An 18369-nucleotide genomic window follows, 5' to 3' on the forward strand; every position below is an offset into this window, starting at 1 on the left:
TTCTGGAGAAAACAACAATTGAAATTTTGGATTCTTCAATTGCTTTAAAGAGTCCGGGTGAAATGGATTCTCCTCTCTCAAGTTCTTTGTCAACCCTGAATACAATGATTCCCTTTTCATCCAAGGCAGAATACAAATGGTCTGTAAAATTTTTGCGGGTGTCTTCTCCTCTGAAGCTTAAGAAGACATCATATTTCCAATGAGGGAGAGGATAAGGGACATAAGAAGAAACTCCCTGGATGCTCATGATGCAAGAAATTAATGCCACAGCAGCCTCACTCTGAGTTCCTAAAAGTTTAATTTAGAATTAGATGCTATATCAATGCTGTGAGAAATCGGCAAACCCAAAAAGTCATATAAACATAACATTAAACTGCCGAAGTAGTCCAAAACCTGCACCGCCAACCTTTGTATCGATGAAACACAAACTACCAGCAGAGTTGCAACCAGGTTCTATGCCTTGGCAACAAGAGAACCAAATTTCCTTTAGAATTGATTTTTGAAATTATATGAAAAATTTATTACAAAAATATGTCAGTCAAAAAAATCTATTACATATTTATGTCAGACAAGACATACATGTAAAAGTTCAAAGAATAAGCTGAAATACAAGAAATTTGCAAGTATTTAACCACTGATAGATGAATTTGTACATTGTTTGAATGAAATCAATTAGAAGATTTTATATGTTCTAACTGATTTTTGCTCTTTTAGTCCTTCTGTTTGCCAACAAAAGCTTTATTTAAGTACATGAGAATTAATTAGTAATAAAATGTTATACCTATGCCAAAAATAAAAACCTCTTTAAAAATAATTCTAAAAACAATGCATTAAACACAAAATTCGATATGGAACTGGAACCAAAGAAAGCTAAACTAAGAAGCGGAAACCCACACTAGCTACCAGCAAGCTGCAACAAGTTTGAGCCTTGGAAACAAGAGATCAAAATTTCCTCTCAAATTGAATTATGTGAAACATTAATTACACAAATACAAGAGACATGTAAATATAAAACTGTTAGAAAACTTACCGCTTAGAGCTTGTTGGAACCACTACTGAAAGATGATGAATTTTAACTGGAATTACAAATTAAGTATGTTTTAATGAAATCAATGAGAGGAACTTTCATGTGTTCTAATTAATGATTTCATCTTCTCTTTTGCTTGCCAACTCCAAGTCTAGTCAAGCATGCCTTTAATAATAATAATAATAATTAGCACTTTATTTAATGTGTTTTAAATATGGTTGCTTTTTACGAAGAAGATGAAGAAAATTTGTTTGAGAACTTCAACCAAAACTATTTTAAGACTTTGTTATCGATAAATTAATTAAATGTTAAAGTATAGGCTTAAGAGTCATTTTTAATTTAATTTAAAGTATAGGCTTAAGAGATGCGCAATAAATGTTAAAGTATAGGCTTTAGAAGTTAGCCTAAATTAATTAAAGGCTCTAGAAGTCAACATTTCCCTTTAACGTGAAATAAGAAGGAAATTTCCATTTCTCTATTAAAATATGGGTAATTTATCATCAGCCCCCAATTATTTCGACATTTAGCACCGGGCACCCACATCTTTCGACCATGTGCACTGCGCCCCCATTTTCATCAAAAAATCAGTTAATTCTAATGGTTTAGGCTGCTATTAACCTAAAAGACCATACTACCCCTCTTTTGAATTGAATTGATATATAAGTACTAAAATACCCCCTACAACTTAAAAATTAACATCAAGAAATAAAGATTTATTATAACAATATTTATTTTTATAATAAATAAATAAATATTGTTGATTTGCCTCCTGCAGAAAAGGGGGTTCCTACCCTTGCTGGAAAATCAAAAAGTGAGTCCAAAGACAAGGCGAGGAAGCATAAAAATGCACAAATACAAAGATAAGGAGAAGGATAGAGAGCATAAGAAGCACAAGCACCGTCATAAGGATCGAAGTAAGGATAAAGACAAAGACAAGGATAAAAGCGGGCATCATGATTCAAGTGCTGATCCGTCAAAGAAACACCACGAAAAGGTTGGGAAACTACTTGGATTCAGATCTTACTAATTACAATATTAAACAAAGGGGAAATACAGAAAAAGTTGGGGCTTTCAATTAGCCTTGTTACGGTACCATTTCCATCAGAGACATGGATGAGCAGATTGTCAACAAGTCAATTTCAAAACAATATTTATTTTTATATTTTTTTACAATTAAATTGAAATGATTTTTTAAAATTTCATTATCATAACAAAATTGTAAAACCGGGAAACTTCCAAATGAGAAACAGAGCATGATTCCAAAAGGAAAGAAGAAAATCAAACACACAATCATCATCAGATTACATAAAAATTCCAATAATAAAGAAAACTAATCTAATTATACAAAACACTTGCTGTAAATTTCATTGTAAAAGTCTATTACAAAAACGAATCCAAGAATCAAAAATCCTAAATCTAAAGATTTCAAACCCTAAATTAAATTATAGAGGCGGCGGAGACGACGACGGCTTCAAATGGTGGCGTCGGCGGTTTCATGCAGCAGTGGAGGCGATGGTTTCGAGCGGTGACAGATCATGCAGCGCGCCATTTTGTTGTTATCGATTCAAGTCGGTGGCTGATCACTCTAACAGGCGACAATAGTAAAAGATTAGAAGAAGAAAAAGGAGAAGGAGAAGAAAAAAGAAGAAGAGGAAGGGAAGAAAAAAAGAAAAGAAAAACAAAACATAGAAAATAAAAAGCAACGAAGGATAAAAGAGTTGTTCTTACAAAATTATCATTTTACCTTTTTTTCTATTAAGTTAACGGTAGATAGACGGAAATGGGGGCGTGTTGCACATGGTTGAAAGATGTGAGTGTGCGGTGCTAAATGTCGAAAAAATTGGGAGTTGACGATAAATTACTCTTAAAATATTAAGGGAAACAGTCATCCACACCCCAAAGGATGTTTAAAAAACGTCACCCACAGCCCCAAAGGATGTTTAAATGATCACATAAATTTCCTTAGGCCACGTTTGGTTTGAAGAAAAGAGAGGAGAGGAAAAGAGTGGAATGGAGAGTAAGAGAGAAGAGTAGTGAAATTAGATTTTTTTTGTTTGGTTTGATATAAATTTTGATAAGGAAATGAATTATAATTTTTTTCTTTAGACAAATTTATCATTTACCTTAAATATTAAAAAATTTATACTAGTAATAATATATATATAATAATAATAAAATGACAGTCCGGTGGCCGCCGGCGGAGGTCCATTTATAATATTAAATCAATAAAATAAAATTATAAATAATAATTATTAATGGCATTAAACAAGTTAAAAAGTTGAAGGGTAATTTTGAAAACTTTAATTTCTAACATAAGAGGAATTTAAATTCTACACTACTTGGTGTGGAATTCAAATTCTACATTATGATAGATATTAAATTCTAATGGAAATTAAATTCTTATATATTTTGTCACACCAAACAATGGAAATAAAAAGAGAATTTAAATTACTTTCCTCTCCTCCATTCTCTCCTCCCAACCAAACATCACCTTAATTTTAGAAATGGATATACAAATCCTCTTTTTATTATTATACCTTTGAACGTAGTCAAAAATTTTACAATAAATTTGAATACAATACTTAGACAAGAATAATAAATAAAATAGCACCTCAGTACAAATAAAATATTGAAATAAATATAATTAATAAAATAACATATATATGTCATGCAAATTATTTTTAATATTAAGTTATTATCAACATATCACGACAGATTTTATTAATACTTAATCCATTAATCCAAAACTTAATTTTAAAAATTATGCTAATATCGACATTACATAAAAAGTAATAAAAATAATCTAAATAAATATATGATACAGATTTTATAAATTTTTTAATGTTAATACAATTATTTTAATATAAGTATTTTGTGAAATAAATTTTATTAGCATTAAGACATCTATGACATATTAATAATATTAAATTAATTATTTTATTCAATATAAATTATAATATTTTATACGTTAGATTATTTTAATAATATATTTTGGGTTGTTATAATCAAAGAGTATAATCGTAAAAAAACAAAAGGGCCTTTGTGACCATTTCTCAAACTAAATAGATCTCTATAGCCATTTAAGTAAAATCTGAGGGTGTAGATGACTTTTTTTCTAGAAAACAATAAAAGAAAATAAAATAGCACGAAAGTAAACTCTCATTTCTTAATAGCAAAAAACTTAAAAGTCTCCGTGAAGTTATCAAAATGGCTACGCGTGTGTATAAGAAATAAAATAGACTCCAAAACAAACAAAAGTAATCATTAACAATGTAAATATCCATTCTGATTATAATATTTGTTCACTTTTTGTATAAGTCACTTTTTTTTTCTCCCTCCGTTAGGAAGTGAACTTTTGTTGGGCTTTAACGGGGTTCCTATGTTTTGAGCACATAAGCAGTAAAAAGTATATTTGTTATGAGGGACCAAAGCCCTATTTAATATTGTGATGGGCAGTTGTTGTTCAAAACTATAGTATTTAAGTATTTAATAAAATATATTATTGTGATTTAAAAGTTAAGTTGAATTTGTCCTGCTTATACGATGAAAAACTTATAATATTTGTTTAGGGAATGAAATAGGGTGACCAAGATAAAGGTGTTTGCTCATACATTATCGTGCTCTCCTCCAGAGTAAAAGCGAGCAAATGGTTGAGCAGATCACCTCGACTAGGATGTTGTTGGTCACCTCGACCAGATTACCTCGACCAAGATGTTATTGGTCACCTCGACCAGATTACCTCGACCAAGATGTTATTGGTCACCACGACCAGAATAATATGTGGTCACCTCGAGTACATCACCTCGACCAGGATGTTATTGGTCACCTCGACCAGAATAATATGTGGTGACCTCGAGCACATCACCTCGACCAGGATGTTGGTGGTCACCTCGACCAGGAAGTTACCAGAAAGTACGATTCAGTCAAAACATTTTCTCCGAAATATTAGGGACCATATTCTTAGTGGATGAAAACCGCTATAGTTTTCTATAAAAACCCTAGAAAAGGAAAGGAAAAGGGGCTGGGAGCTCTCTCTCTCTCTCTCTAAGCAACTGAACCCATTGGACATTTTTCTCTCTCTACCACTGAGAAATTTCTCTCTCGCCTGTGATTTCTTTAAGATTGATTATTTCAAATTCTTTTCCTTTAAATTTACTTAAAAGCTTTTTGTTTCAAGCAATCATAATTAAGCCACATGAATTGTGGTATGGGTTTTTCCAAGTAAGACCCGAATCGCTGACTTGAGCGTCGGAGGGTTCTCGCCGGAAAAACTTCCGGCACCTCCTGACCGTTGGTTGTGTTCACAGGCTCACATGTTATCTGCTCATGGATTGTCTGCTCATGGGTTATCTGCTCACGGATCGTCTGCTCATGGGTTATCTGCTCATGGATTGCCTGCTCATGAGTTCTCAGCTTATGGATCGTCTGCTCATGGATTGCCTGCTAATGAGTTCTCTGCTCATGGATCGTCTGCTCATGGGTTCTCTGCTCATGGATTATCTACTCATGGGTTTTCTGCTCACAGAACGTCTGCTCATAGAAAATCTGCTCATGGTGCTAACTAATCATCAGCTTCCCACCAAACAAATTTAATGATGATGCAGGGATCTGAGATTTGACAAACTCATCCGGATTTCGGCATCAACAATATTTTTATTATTTTTGTCAAAATTTTATTTCAAAATCAAATTTACCAGACATTGTCATTTATTCATGTGCTCCTCCATTCTGAAAATTGTTGACTAGTTGTTGGTTGCAATAAACAATTGACAATAAAATAGCAGGAGTTGGGTTTGGATAAAAGATTTATATATTTAACACTATTCATATATAAATAAATGCAAACTTAAGAGAAGGGGCTAAAATCTGCTTTCTAGCTATGAATAATGAAAAATAAAAATAAAGAATTGTTACCTGTCCTTCAGTTCCCAACCAGAAATTGGCCACCTCTTTCAAAGCATCTATCCAATTTTGCACTTTTTCTATATTCTCTCTAAATGCTTCATCATGCTCATGATGCAAGTAATTGATTCTGCAGCCTTATATTTAGTTCCTGAAAATTAATTTGGAATTAAATGTTATAATTAAATGGTTCTTAAATAATCATAATCAGCAAAGTTGCAATTACAAGAGAACAAAATCTCCTCTTAAACTGATTAACTGAATTATGAGAAACGTCACACTTATTACATAAGCAAACGCTTAAATACAGGAGACAAGTTAATATAAAATGTAAGAAATTAACTTACAGAAGATTAGATGTTGCTAAGCAAGAAGAAGCGGCCACCTAAGATGTGATTAGCTGTTATTCAACCTAACTTTTACATTTGTTGAAGTACTGGTGAAACAAGGGATAGAAAATCAGAGCCTGAGTTTACTTACATAGATCAGTTCTGATAATCATCGTTGCTGCCCTTATCAACATTCTTGCTCCATGAGTCTGAACCATTATGTTGATCAATACTGATAGGAATGCACATTGATGAACTGACACAGTTTGCATGTTACAAAGGAAATTAGGAATTTATATTTATATTTTCCTCCATTTTATGTACACGAGGTCTCTGGATGCGTTAATCTCATATTTTTTATACAAGTGGAAAAATAGAAAATGGAAGAAGGCCACTTGTTGGCTGAACCATTAAAAGTTCAAAATCTGTGTACGTTCATCTTCTTATCTTGATCTGTTTTCTTAATTCTTGGTTTGCAATTAGGGTTTCTGTGTCTTTTTCAGTTCTTATGAGTCCCATTTTTTTCTGCTGATATCCTTTTTTCACGATTCTATTCTTTCCATTTGCATTTTCTCTGTTGCATTTTCATGCATGTACTAAAAAAAGCAGAAAGTCAAACTGATGGAATGCTGCGAAAGATACAGCCAGCGTCCAAGTTCAAATTGAGTTTAGAGTTTAGAGTCAGAAGCAACTGAACTTCAATAATGAAGAACCAATAAAATAAACAATTAATTGTGTTTAACTTGGTTTATGTGGCACTGAGTTGTAGGGAAGCATTGAAGTTGATTATTATACAGACAGCTATCTTGGTGCTTATGGCCAACACTTGTGAACTGATTCCTGTTTCTGAATCGATCCTTTAAAAATTTGTTACACGGTAGAGCAAAGGCAAAGAAGAATGACCAAATAGAGCTTGTCTGAGGATCATTTGAATGTTCAAAATTAACTTTGTAAGTTGTAACATAGACTTTGGCAAAGAGCATAAACAAATTCAGCAACATAACTGTTACATACGGCAATTGGCCATTAATAAAATTATGTATACTCTAAAGGGAAATCCCAAGCTGGCACACACACCAATTCAAAGGAAATATAAATCGATTAAGGTAGTTTATCCACAAAAATGACAAATGGCGGAGCAATTGTCTGACAGTACATACTGAAGCAAGCACGTCAGCTTCATGAAATAGCCCTCTTTGGTTTTGTACTCAAATACTTGGACAATAATAGACCAGAGGCAAACACAATAGGCCAAAAAGATACTTTAATAGGAGAATCAGCATTTTTGCGGGCAAAACCATAAGTAACTGCAGCAAAAATGCACTGACAGAGACACATACCATACCAACAGTATCCTTGAAGTTACCAAAAGGCCTGTTACGCGGATAATAAAACCAAGGTAATGCATTTATCCATCTCCACACAACTTTTTTTTTTTCTGACAAGTGTAAACGAGTTCTATTATGCATATAAGAAGAACTGCAAACGACATTAACATACTCAAAAGCGCATATTGAGGTTTCCGTCCAGAAGAAATTTGGTCAAAAACAGCTGACGGAAGCTCCATGACAAAGTTGATGATTACGAAGATACACTTTGAATCAACCTACATAGCAAGGCCATATAAACTGATAATTAGGTAAGCAACTTGTATGGGGGAAAATTTGGGGCATTGATTTTCACCAATAGACAAGTGACACGTGGTAGTAAAGTTAATATTGTTAAGTGAATGGAGTATAGCTCAAGACAAGCTAAGGGTACTCTATGAGAGAAAGGACAACTCCAGTAAATTTGTCCAATGCAAGGGGTAAAAGTGAAGTTAAAAATAGTATGTTGGGCCCTCACATGTAGGGGTGGGCAAAATCGGGTTCGGGTTAACCCGATTGGGTTTCGGGTTGTTCGAGTTGGGCAAATATTAATTCGAATACAATCCTAACTTACAACCCAACCCGACCCGACCCGACCCGATCCGATATATGTTCGGATCGGGTCAAAAAATCGGGTTGAGTTCGGGTCTTGGAACAGTAGAATGTAGTTCGGGTCGAATCTTGGAGCAGCAAAATGTAGATCGGGTCTTGGAGCAACAGCAAAATGCAGATCGGATTCAGGTCTTGGAGCAACAAAATTCAGATTGGGGCGGTGGCACATGGCACTTGGATGCAAATCAGTGGCCACGAACATGCAGCAGCAGACGGGATGACGCACACTCGTGTAGCAGCAGATCGGGAATCGATCGGGTGCGCAGCAGGCAGCAGCAATCGTGGACCACCGAACTCGCAGCAACACCGAGCAGCAGTGAGCACACAGGCGGACGCTTCTTGAGGTGTGGACTTCGTTGGCGACTTGTTGTTGGCCATTGGGTGCGGTCCGTGGATGTGTTTTGTGCGCAACAGTAGCCTTGTGTTTGTGTGTTTGTGCTGTGAATGAATATGTGATTTGTGTTGTGTTTGTATGACTGTGTGTGCAGCAGCGTATGTGTGTGTGGTTGTGTGCTATGTGCAGTGTTAGCATATGTTTTTTTTTTTTTTGGGAACCCGATTGGGTATTCGGATCGGGTCGGGTTTGACCCGAACCGATCACAACCCGATCAAGTTTGTAAATTTCAATCCGATTGGGTTTCAATCCTGACCCGATCCGACCCGAACCCGAAATTTATTGGGTCGAGTCGGATCGGGTAAAATGCCCATCCCTACTCACATGTGTGGGCTGCATGTCGTCAGAAAAAAAAAATCAATATCTTTGTCTTTTAGGCTAAAAACAAGTGACCAATAGAAGTATAGATAAGTTAAGTATAGCAATGAAAAGAGGAAACTTAAGCTAGCACCCCTCAACTATCCCCTCAAAAGTAATAGGACCACTAACATCTACCATGTGGCAAAGAGCAAAGACCACATGAGGGCTAGAGGCAATTACTTGCACCAAGCTTATTTAAGCCACCATCAGTTGAACATAAGAAAATGCCGAAAATAGCCCCACCTGTGGAGGGCAAACCAATGACTCAATGAGAATTTATCAACTTTTCAGAATTACCAAGATGCCTTCAGGCACATTTCTATATAAACTTGACATGTTTTAATGTGAAGAGAGAGATATCTCTCCTGTTGCTCTCTCTAGCTCTTTAGAGACTTTTGGGATTGCTTTAGCTTTTTTACCCAGTATTTTTAGGGGTTTCTTCTATTTTCAAAGAACTCCATAGAATATCTTGAATCTTGACCACCTCACCTCTCAGAAGGACTTTTCCCTCGTTCTTCTCTTAGTGATTTTTCTATTCTCCACAAAACTAATATTTTATGTTATCATTCACTATAAACAATCATTAACAAGGTTTTGTTCATATTATAAAAATAATATGCAATACTTTATTTATATAGCGAAATAGAGATGAGATACTCTTGTAGATATAGACCGAAGGATTGAACCATGTAAATTTTTATTTTTTTTTCTTTATGTTTGTACTTATCTCCAGCAACAACATTGCTGGAATTTCAGGCGACAGGCGCTCGTCGCCCAGATGATAGGCGCCTGTCACCCGAAACTCCAGAAGCAACGTTGCTGGAGTTTCGTACGACGGGCGTCTGTCGCCCAAAATTCCAGCAACCTATCTATCATCTACTATTTGTTTTCCTTGTGACTACCAAATGTTATAACAAATAAAATTAGAATTTTTGTGCAGATAAAATGGCCAAGAAGTCGCAGGCAAAGCATAATCCGCCCGATCCAAAGAGGGAACCAGTTACAATGAAAATTTCTGCATCCGAGCATTTCCCTGGCCGTATTACGAATCTTTTCAAAGTTTGGAAATGTAATGGAAGCGATCAAAACGAAGTTAACAAAGCAACAATTAAAATTATTCAAGGAAGATGTATTTGGACATTTTGTAAAGATGGATACGTATGTGTTTAGTGGCGTGATCATGATAACGCGCTGCTGAGGCAAGTAGCGCATGATGGAACTGATGATAATCAGTTGTGGTTTGAATTTGGTGGTCAATTGGCGTGATTATCGATCAGTGAGTGGTGCTTAGTTATAGGACTTTGCTATGAGACGTACGATATACACAGAAAAGAAAAGCTTAAGACACACCACCGGTTGCGTAATTTGTACTTCGATGGTGATATAGGGGCAAATCTTAAAGAATTAGATGCAAACTTTGAGGATTTGAACTTTAATGATATGGATGACACTAATGTGCTAAAGATTGTGTTATATTACTTTGCGGATAGAGTTCTCAATAGAAGAAAAGATTAACGCAGACCGAATCCTTAATTGCTAAACAATGTTGATGATCTTCAGTACTTTAGAAGTCTTCCATGGGGTCGTGAATCCTGGAACATCGTATATGATAGCTTGGACACTGCATTAAACCAAAAATTAGAATAATTAAAAAAATATATATATATGTCATGTAAATTATTTTAATATAAAAGCCATTATCAACATGTCTCAATAGATTTTATTAAAATTTAAATTTGTTAATCCAAAAATTAATTTAAATTTATTCTATTATAGACATAACTCAAAAAAAGTAATATATATACATACATACATACATATATGTATGTATGTATGTATGTATGTATGTATGTATGTATGTATGTATAATATAAATATTGATTTTATAAATTATTTTGAACATTAAATACATTTATTTTATATTATTAATCTATGAAACCAATTTTATTAATATTAAACAAATCTAACAAATTAGTAATATAAAAAACAATATTGTTTAATATTAAAATAATTTATATAATTTCTAATATTTTATTTATTGAATTATTTAATATTATATTTGCATGTGTTATAAAAAATTATTTAAAGTCAATTTTATTTGCATGTGTTATAAAAAATTATTTAAAGTCAATTTCTATGTTGTTGTAATCTAAGAATATAATCTTTAGAAAGAGTCTTTGTGACCATCTATGAAATCAAGACGACCTATGTCATATTTTAAACAAATCTTGGAGGCATGGGTGGCTTTTCCCCTAAAGAAAATAAAGACTTTAAAAAAACTTAATTTGATTAAAGGAACTAGGGTTTTGAATTCGTAATAGCATAAACAAATATCGTATTCGGGGCATCAATCTTTGTTATCCACAACTTGTTATTATTATTATTATTATTATTATCACCATCATCATCATTATTATTAATAATTACACAAAAAAGAATAATAACAATAACAATAATATAATAATATTTTAATTAAAGACAAAAATAAAATTATGAAGTTTAAGTGGGGTAAAATCTGGAGCTCATAGGAATAAAAACTTGACTCCCAAGTTTCATAAGAATCAATTCTCATTCATTAATCCCATAAACGTATCGGCCCCACATATTTCATTCTCGTTCACTCTTCTATTTTTTAAAATAAACACTATCGATCATTCTCGTTTCAAATCTTAATTTCAGAATCCAGCTAGTAAGCACACCATTAATGTATCACATGAGAGTAATAAGAATAATAATAGGCCGACGAAGACAACAGTTAGGAAAATAACTACAGCAAAGCGGTGGAAACAAAGTGGTCCATGCAATTATGGGTTTGGAATTAGATGTGTCTAGGAGTGTAAAAGAATAATTAAATTGAATAACTGAGCTACGTAAGACAAACATTCATGTAAAGCAAATGCTGGAATACAAAACAGCGAGGAAACTTACCCCTCTGAGCGCGTGGGAGGCACTGAAAGATGATGAAATTTTACTTGGATTACAATTAGGTTTCTTTCAAAGAAATCAGTTAAGAGGATTTCATGTTTTCTAATTAATTCCCCCTCTTTTGTTGGCCGATAGCAAGTCTTGTCAACGATATTTTGCAAGAGATAATTATAAAGGACGGCGAATGGAATAAAAGACATGTTCAACTGTAACAAATGCTTCAATAACGTAGAGTCATAGACACCTAAAGCAAGGGTGCTGCTATGTTACAGATTCTGTAACTTACAGCTCACCCAAAACAAATTTTCTACCACCCCTGAATTGTTTGAATAGCAACACTTGAGGTGTAAAGAAACTAGTTTTTGGGTGGTTGTATGTTACAAATTCTGTAACATAGAAAGGTCCCTAAAGCAATTGCCTTATCTCTAATTATTTAAATAATAATAATTTAGACTACTTAATGAAACAAGACAAAGAAGATACATGAAATGAACCAACCTCTCCACTGATCATCTACTGTATTTTCTTTTTCTCTTCCTCACGTTTTTTTAGTACGTGACGCGGCATTTCATTTTGTTTATTCAGTAACGATAAAACTGCTGTCGGAGCATCTTCCAAGAAATTATTTATGAAACAGATAAATAAGTACAGTAATATTATATTCATAAATTATGTCTACAAATAGAAAGTAAATTAACATAAGATCAATGAAATAATAAATATAAAAATATCAATGATAGATTAAAAACAAAAACATGTGATATGAACCTAATTAGATAAATCAGTAATGCCTTGGTAAACAATAGTATAATTTATGGTAAGGCTAGCTATTTGAAGAGATGAAAATCCGGCAAACATCGTTTCCTCAATAAATAGGAACTTTTAAAACCAAATGCATCTCAAAATTTACCAAAAATAAACTTTATTATACACTAATTATTTTGTGCCATTTTCCCGAGTACTTTTTGTATATTGTAGAAGCACATACTTAAAAAATCTGATCAAGCATGAAATCATTTTCGATTCATAGAAGACAACAAATTTGGGGATGATATTTTGCCCTTGTGGTAATTGAACTTATATAAAACAAAAATGGACAACTGAAATTGAAGATGCACACTTACTGAAATATTCAGAGAATACTAAGTAGGCTTTGAGGTTGTGGTTCCTCATCACCTCAACATATGCAGTAAGGCTTCGCCTCGACGTTGTTGCTACAACCATCTTTGATGCAACAAAATTTTGAGGGGGTTCATTCAGATTATAAGTGGGTAAAGCGACTCCATATAAACTGGAGGGATATCATACCTCTCACCTCCGATCCTGGCCAAAATACACCCCTGAGAAGGTACAAATTTTATGAAGACACGCAACCCTAAATTTATATTATTGAATCACACTCAACAGCTTAGGAAATTGACCTTGTTGATTGATTGCTTTTGGTTTGGAAATCGTAGTGGTGGCGCAACGGATATCATCTTCTCTTTGTTCAACACTTCAGTTGGGAATTGGGATGGCATGGTTCCTACTTGGGCATTTTATCAAACATGTTCTGGGCATGGGTATCATACAATTACTCCTCAAACACATTTTATCAAATCTGAATAATTTAATTCAAATTATATTTAAAAATGTGTCATGTAATTTAAGTGAATGACTGAAATTTAAAAATTTATCATTTATCAAAAAATTTTCAATTTACGTGTAGGGAAAAAAAGGGAATATTATTTTGAATTTTTAAAATAACAAAACAATATAATTTTATTTTTTTATTAACGCATATTTATTGAAATTCAAATTTAAAACCTGTCTTTAAAAATATAAAAAAGAAAAAAGAAAAAAGGAAAAAAAGGAGGTTATAAGATTGGGGTGGGGCGGGCAAATAGTCCAACTCCGTAAAAAATATAAACAAATAGTTCAACAAAATTCAGAAAGTATAAATTAAATAAGGTTAAATTCAACAAGCCCATAAAGGCCTACAAAATTCCAGCATCAAAATGGATGCGAAGGACACTTTTTTTTTTTTTTTAATTTAAAACCATCAGGATAGTTGGGGGTTTAGGTAAGACCCCTGCCCATAATATAAATCCGAAAATGTTACAAGTACAAAGGAGGAGGACAAATACCAAAACCTCTTAAGAGAAATTGAAAAACAAGTATAACATAGCTGAAAAGGAATAAAAGAAAATTCAAGCTAGCGCCTGATGTGTAGAACTGCATGTGCATCTAGATGGAGAATGCTATGTAAACTAGTAGGAATGTCCTTAGGGCTCATAAACCGACGATGCACCTTATGAATACAAACCCAATTGGCTAGAAAATCAGCAGCAGAAGTAGCCCCCAAAATACATGACGGACCAAGATATTAGTTGAAGAAGCCATACTACGGACACGTCGCAAAAGGTATGTGTAATCCCACGACACCTAGCAATCGGACCGAATCCATGCGACCATAGTAGCAGAGTCCGATTCTACCTCCAATGTAGAATGGGCGAGGTGAGCTGCAAGCTCTAAGCCCTCATGAATAGCCATAAGCTCTGCGTAAAGGATTAGACGATAACCTAGGAAAGATCCAAAAGTGCCTAAGAGCTCTCCTCGAGAGTCATGCAAAATAGAGATAGTGAATGTGCATATCACTGTGCAGAAGTAAACAAAGTATGCAAGCATGATAAAAACAAAGTTCATGATATGTGCCTACGCGATTATTATAGAACGAACCTGCTATAAAAAATGATGCAGTGACTAAGCTGGAAGAAATGGCCACCTAAGATGTGAATTTGCTGTTATTTGATTCAACTCTTCGGCATGGCTCCTGAGGTTTGAATCAGCCTATGGCAGGCAAGTGAACAAGCTGATGTGGCTGTTGTAGATAGCTTGATGCCCTTATCAACATCCTTCTTCCATGAATCTGAATCTATCTGTCCAACAACATTGATAGGAATGCACATAGAAGTGATACAGTATATCTTGTTATAAAGGAACTTATTAATATTGTAAAGTACCCCCTCAGTTATTCTGCTTTTGCTAACTTTGTCAGTGTCTCCACTGCATTCTGTTCCACACAGTCAAAACATTTTGCATTTTGGCCCGTTTCTAACAAGACAATCTAACTTCCAAGCTTTCAACTTTCCCCAAGGTCTCTGGCACATTTTTAAGTTTGGAGCAGCCAGAGAAAGACAGCGTTCTAAGAGATCTCAAACCTTTTATGGTACTTGGAAGACTCTTGAGATTTTTGCAATCTTTCAAATTCAACAAGACATTGCCAGAAAGAAGTTCAATAGATGCTGGCAATCCTCTTATAGCAGTTCCTTCCAAATGAAGCTCCAAGAGCTGATCCCGGCTAGAAATTTTCTATGGGAACTCTCTGAATTTCAAAGGGCCGGAGAGATTCAAAGTTAATAGATATTTTAGAGCACTTATGGTCCTTGGAAGACACTCAAGATTTTTGCAGCCATTCAGAGTCAACTGAGCAAGTCCAAATAGAAGTTCAATTGATAATGGCAGTTCTTTAATATCAGTTCCATCCGAAAGAACTTCCCACAATGTCTAGAAATTCCTTCAATTTCCAGCAACCAGAAAGAACAAGTGTCTTAAGAGATTTCATAAAGATCTTGCCTGGAAGAGTTGAAAGACTTGTACAACCTTTCAAATTCAACAAAATCAGCTTCTTTGGAATAGAAAAAATGAGTGAATCTCCTGCAACCTTGTAAATCTTTCAGAAATCAGCTCCCCTAAATTTGGCACTCTTGTGAAGTCTGATTGGTCATATTAGAAAAGACTTTAGCACTGACATGCATCTCTTTGTTGTTAAAGCGATCAAATATGATGCTTCAACTACATCAGTTACCTAAACATTATAACAAAAAATAATTGGGAACCAAAAAAAAAAAATGAAAGAAAGAAAATATTAATAAATCTATGCAAAGGTTTAACTAGTTAAATAAGTGATCATGATCCCAAAATTGCAAGTTTTCAACCTAACTGAACATTTACTTGTGCTTTGTGATAATACATGGCATATATCTGCTTCCTCCCACAACCTATTGCAGTTTCCAGGCTCCTAAGGGGATTGCCTCCTAACAATTTGTCTACCCCATTTCTTGTAACTACTCATGCATCCACAGTCCGCTGAAATCAACTACAGTTAATAGAGATTTTTCAGTAGGACCAACAATTTTCATAATTGGGTCAAAATCACAATATTTGAGAATTTTTTTCACATAATCTCTATACTTCCCTTCATATAAACATGCAATATCGAGAAATATTTTCTTCTCCGTTTCTTTTGACCCATCAAAACTTATTTGAAGTACATCAAGAATCTCATTTTCAGGATCTCCCTATAGTCATTGTAGTATAATTCTGAAAATATTTTCTTCTCTGCTTTGGAAATTAATGATCTTCTTCTTCATATTTATTCTGAAAATTCAAAAGCATAAATGAAAATAAAGAGAACTGCATGGCATAAAACTTACAACTTTGATTATGTTGCAAGCAGCATAGTAATTTTCTTAATAAGAATTCCGACAGCAAACATTCTAAGCTCTAACATCAAAATATTTTAAATTTCAACTACATGTCAACGATGTGGAATTCCAAGGCATCTTCTATTGAACAAAAACAAATAATAATAACCAACAGTTGTCAATTCTTATCAAAGTCTTCAAATTGACATTGTGGTCTGTTGTTTAACGAAAAAAAGGAAAATCAATAGTTGTCAATTCCTATCAACCAAGTCCTCCGACCAAAATTAAACATGGGGGTGGAGAAAAGAAAAATAAAAATCAAATGTTGAATCCTCTTGATTGTTTCATGGGTAAATCTGACCTAGATCTGAGTCCATATTTAACATATTCATCGACCCATTTACAGACATGCCATGAATTGTAAATTAAGCCAAAGATTCGCAAAAAACAACAAAGAAACAAAAAACAGACTCTGTGTTCAGCCACAAATGGGCTATTTCACAGCCAAGCACAATGGTTATGGAAGATTGCTAGTAAACAAATGAAGAAAATTAATTGCTTTTCACAGGTTCAAGAATTAACACTATTATTGATTGATTCTCTAGTAGAAGAAATAATTTTGAATAAAGCACAGCATCATTCCAACAAATGTGATGATATTTTTTTCATTCATTCCATGGCCTGACTCTGTTTTATGTCTAAAACTCAAGAAATTCTTCAATTCCCTCATTCTACCACATCATTCACGAAACAACAAATAATCAAATTCTGTCATGTATATTTCTATTTAGAAATTTGCAAAAAGGTTAGCCGCTAGAAAAAGAAAATAATTGATTAGATAAACACTGGGTTTGCACTGTGTTTGTGGTAAAATTCTGTTAAAGACTAAAGACTCTCAGAATCTGCTCACTAGCTATGACTCACGCATGACAAACCTTCACGAATTGACCTTGTTGATTGATTGCTTTTGCTTGGGAAACCATAGAGTTGATGCAACACATCAGGTGGGATGCACATTCCTTCGTAGGCATATTATCGAACACGTCCTAGGCACGAGAATTATACCATTATTCCTCAACAACTCCTCTCTTGAACCTGGCCTGCGAATTCCATATAATCATTCCTTTGTCTATTCATATTCAAGCTGAGATCGATCATATTCACAGAGGAAATGACAAGGAAGAGCGTGAGCTCAATAAACACTCTCTAACTCTTCGCTCTATATTTGTTTTGAGAACTTAAGCTAATCAGGCAAATATATTTGTTTTGACGAAAAGCAGAGGATTTTCGTTAATTGAAAGAAAATAAAAGGATTCATGAGCCTACCTTTCTTCACGAGTCCTGCAGCGGAATGATTGAATGTTGGATCACGTTAATGGCCGGAAGGAAATCACAAATGGAAAACCTCCTTTTGATCACAATATAAATGCCTTCTTTCTTCAATGGATTGTTCAATGTTCTCTTTTTTTCAGCATATGGATAAGAGAAGAAGTTGAAGAAGCAATTGTTTTTTTGTGTTGTTGGGGGAAAAAATGTGTACTCACATTGAGTTCCAACTCAACAAGTACCGAAAAAACTGTACATAAATAATCAAAATTAGCAAAGAAGAGAACATAATCTCCTCTAATATTGACTGATTGGGTGATTAGGAACACTTAATCTATCACATCCAAAAAAAAAAAAAGAAAAAGAAAAAAGAAACACTTAATACATAATAATGTAAGACAAACATTCATGGGAAACAATGTTGGAATACAAAACTGCGAGAAAACTTAATGCTTTGAGCGTGTTGGACGCACTGAAAGATGATGAAAATTTACCTTGTTAAAGATAATTCATCTTTATAAAGATAATTTTAATTTTGTTTGTTTCAAAGAAATCAATGAGAGGATTTCATGCTTTCTAATTAATTCCTCCAATAAATTTAATAATATATACATTGTAAAATAATTTCAATACTGTAAAAATATTTTAATATTTTGTAATC

At 33.9% G+C, this 18369-nt stretch overlaps 1 long non-coding RNA gene across 7 annotated transcripts; it reads right to left on the minus strand.

Annotated features, from left to right (window-relative positions):
- Window positions 1-10460: 10460 nt before the first annotated feature.
- On the minus strand, window positions 10461-18147 carry LOC102616486 (uncharacterized). 7 transcript variants are annotated; one of them, XR_008053744.1, is made up of 8 exons: window positions 17709-18146; window positions 17318-17482; window positions 14635-15763; window positions 13338-14477; window positions 13225-13256; window positions 13041-13140; window positions 12415-12527; window positions 10461-10612 (listed from the first exon to the last, which is right to left on the minus strand). It is a non-coding gene; the product is annotated as an uncharacterized LOC102616486 (long non-coding RNA). The 7 variants fall into 7 exon arrangements; XR_008053741.1 differs by having other exon boundaries at window positions 13041-13256; window positions 17709-18147; XR_008053745.1 differs by lacking the exon at window positions 12415-12527 and having other exon boundaries at window positions 10465-10612; window positions 17709-18145.
- Window positions 18148-18369: the final 222 nt, after the last annotated feature.

This window comes from Citrus sinensis, chromosome 3 (genome assembly GCF_022201045.2).
Source record: "Citrus sinensis cultivar Valencia sweet orange chromosome 3, DVS_A1.0, whole genome shotgun sequence".
Classification (NCBI taxonomy): Eukaryota; Viridiplantae; Streptophyta; class Magnoliopsida; order Sapindales; family Rutaceae; genus Citrus; species Citrus sinensis.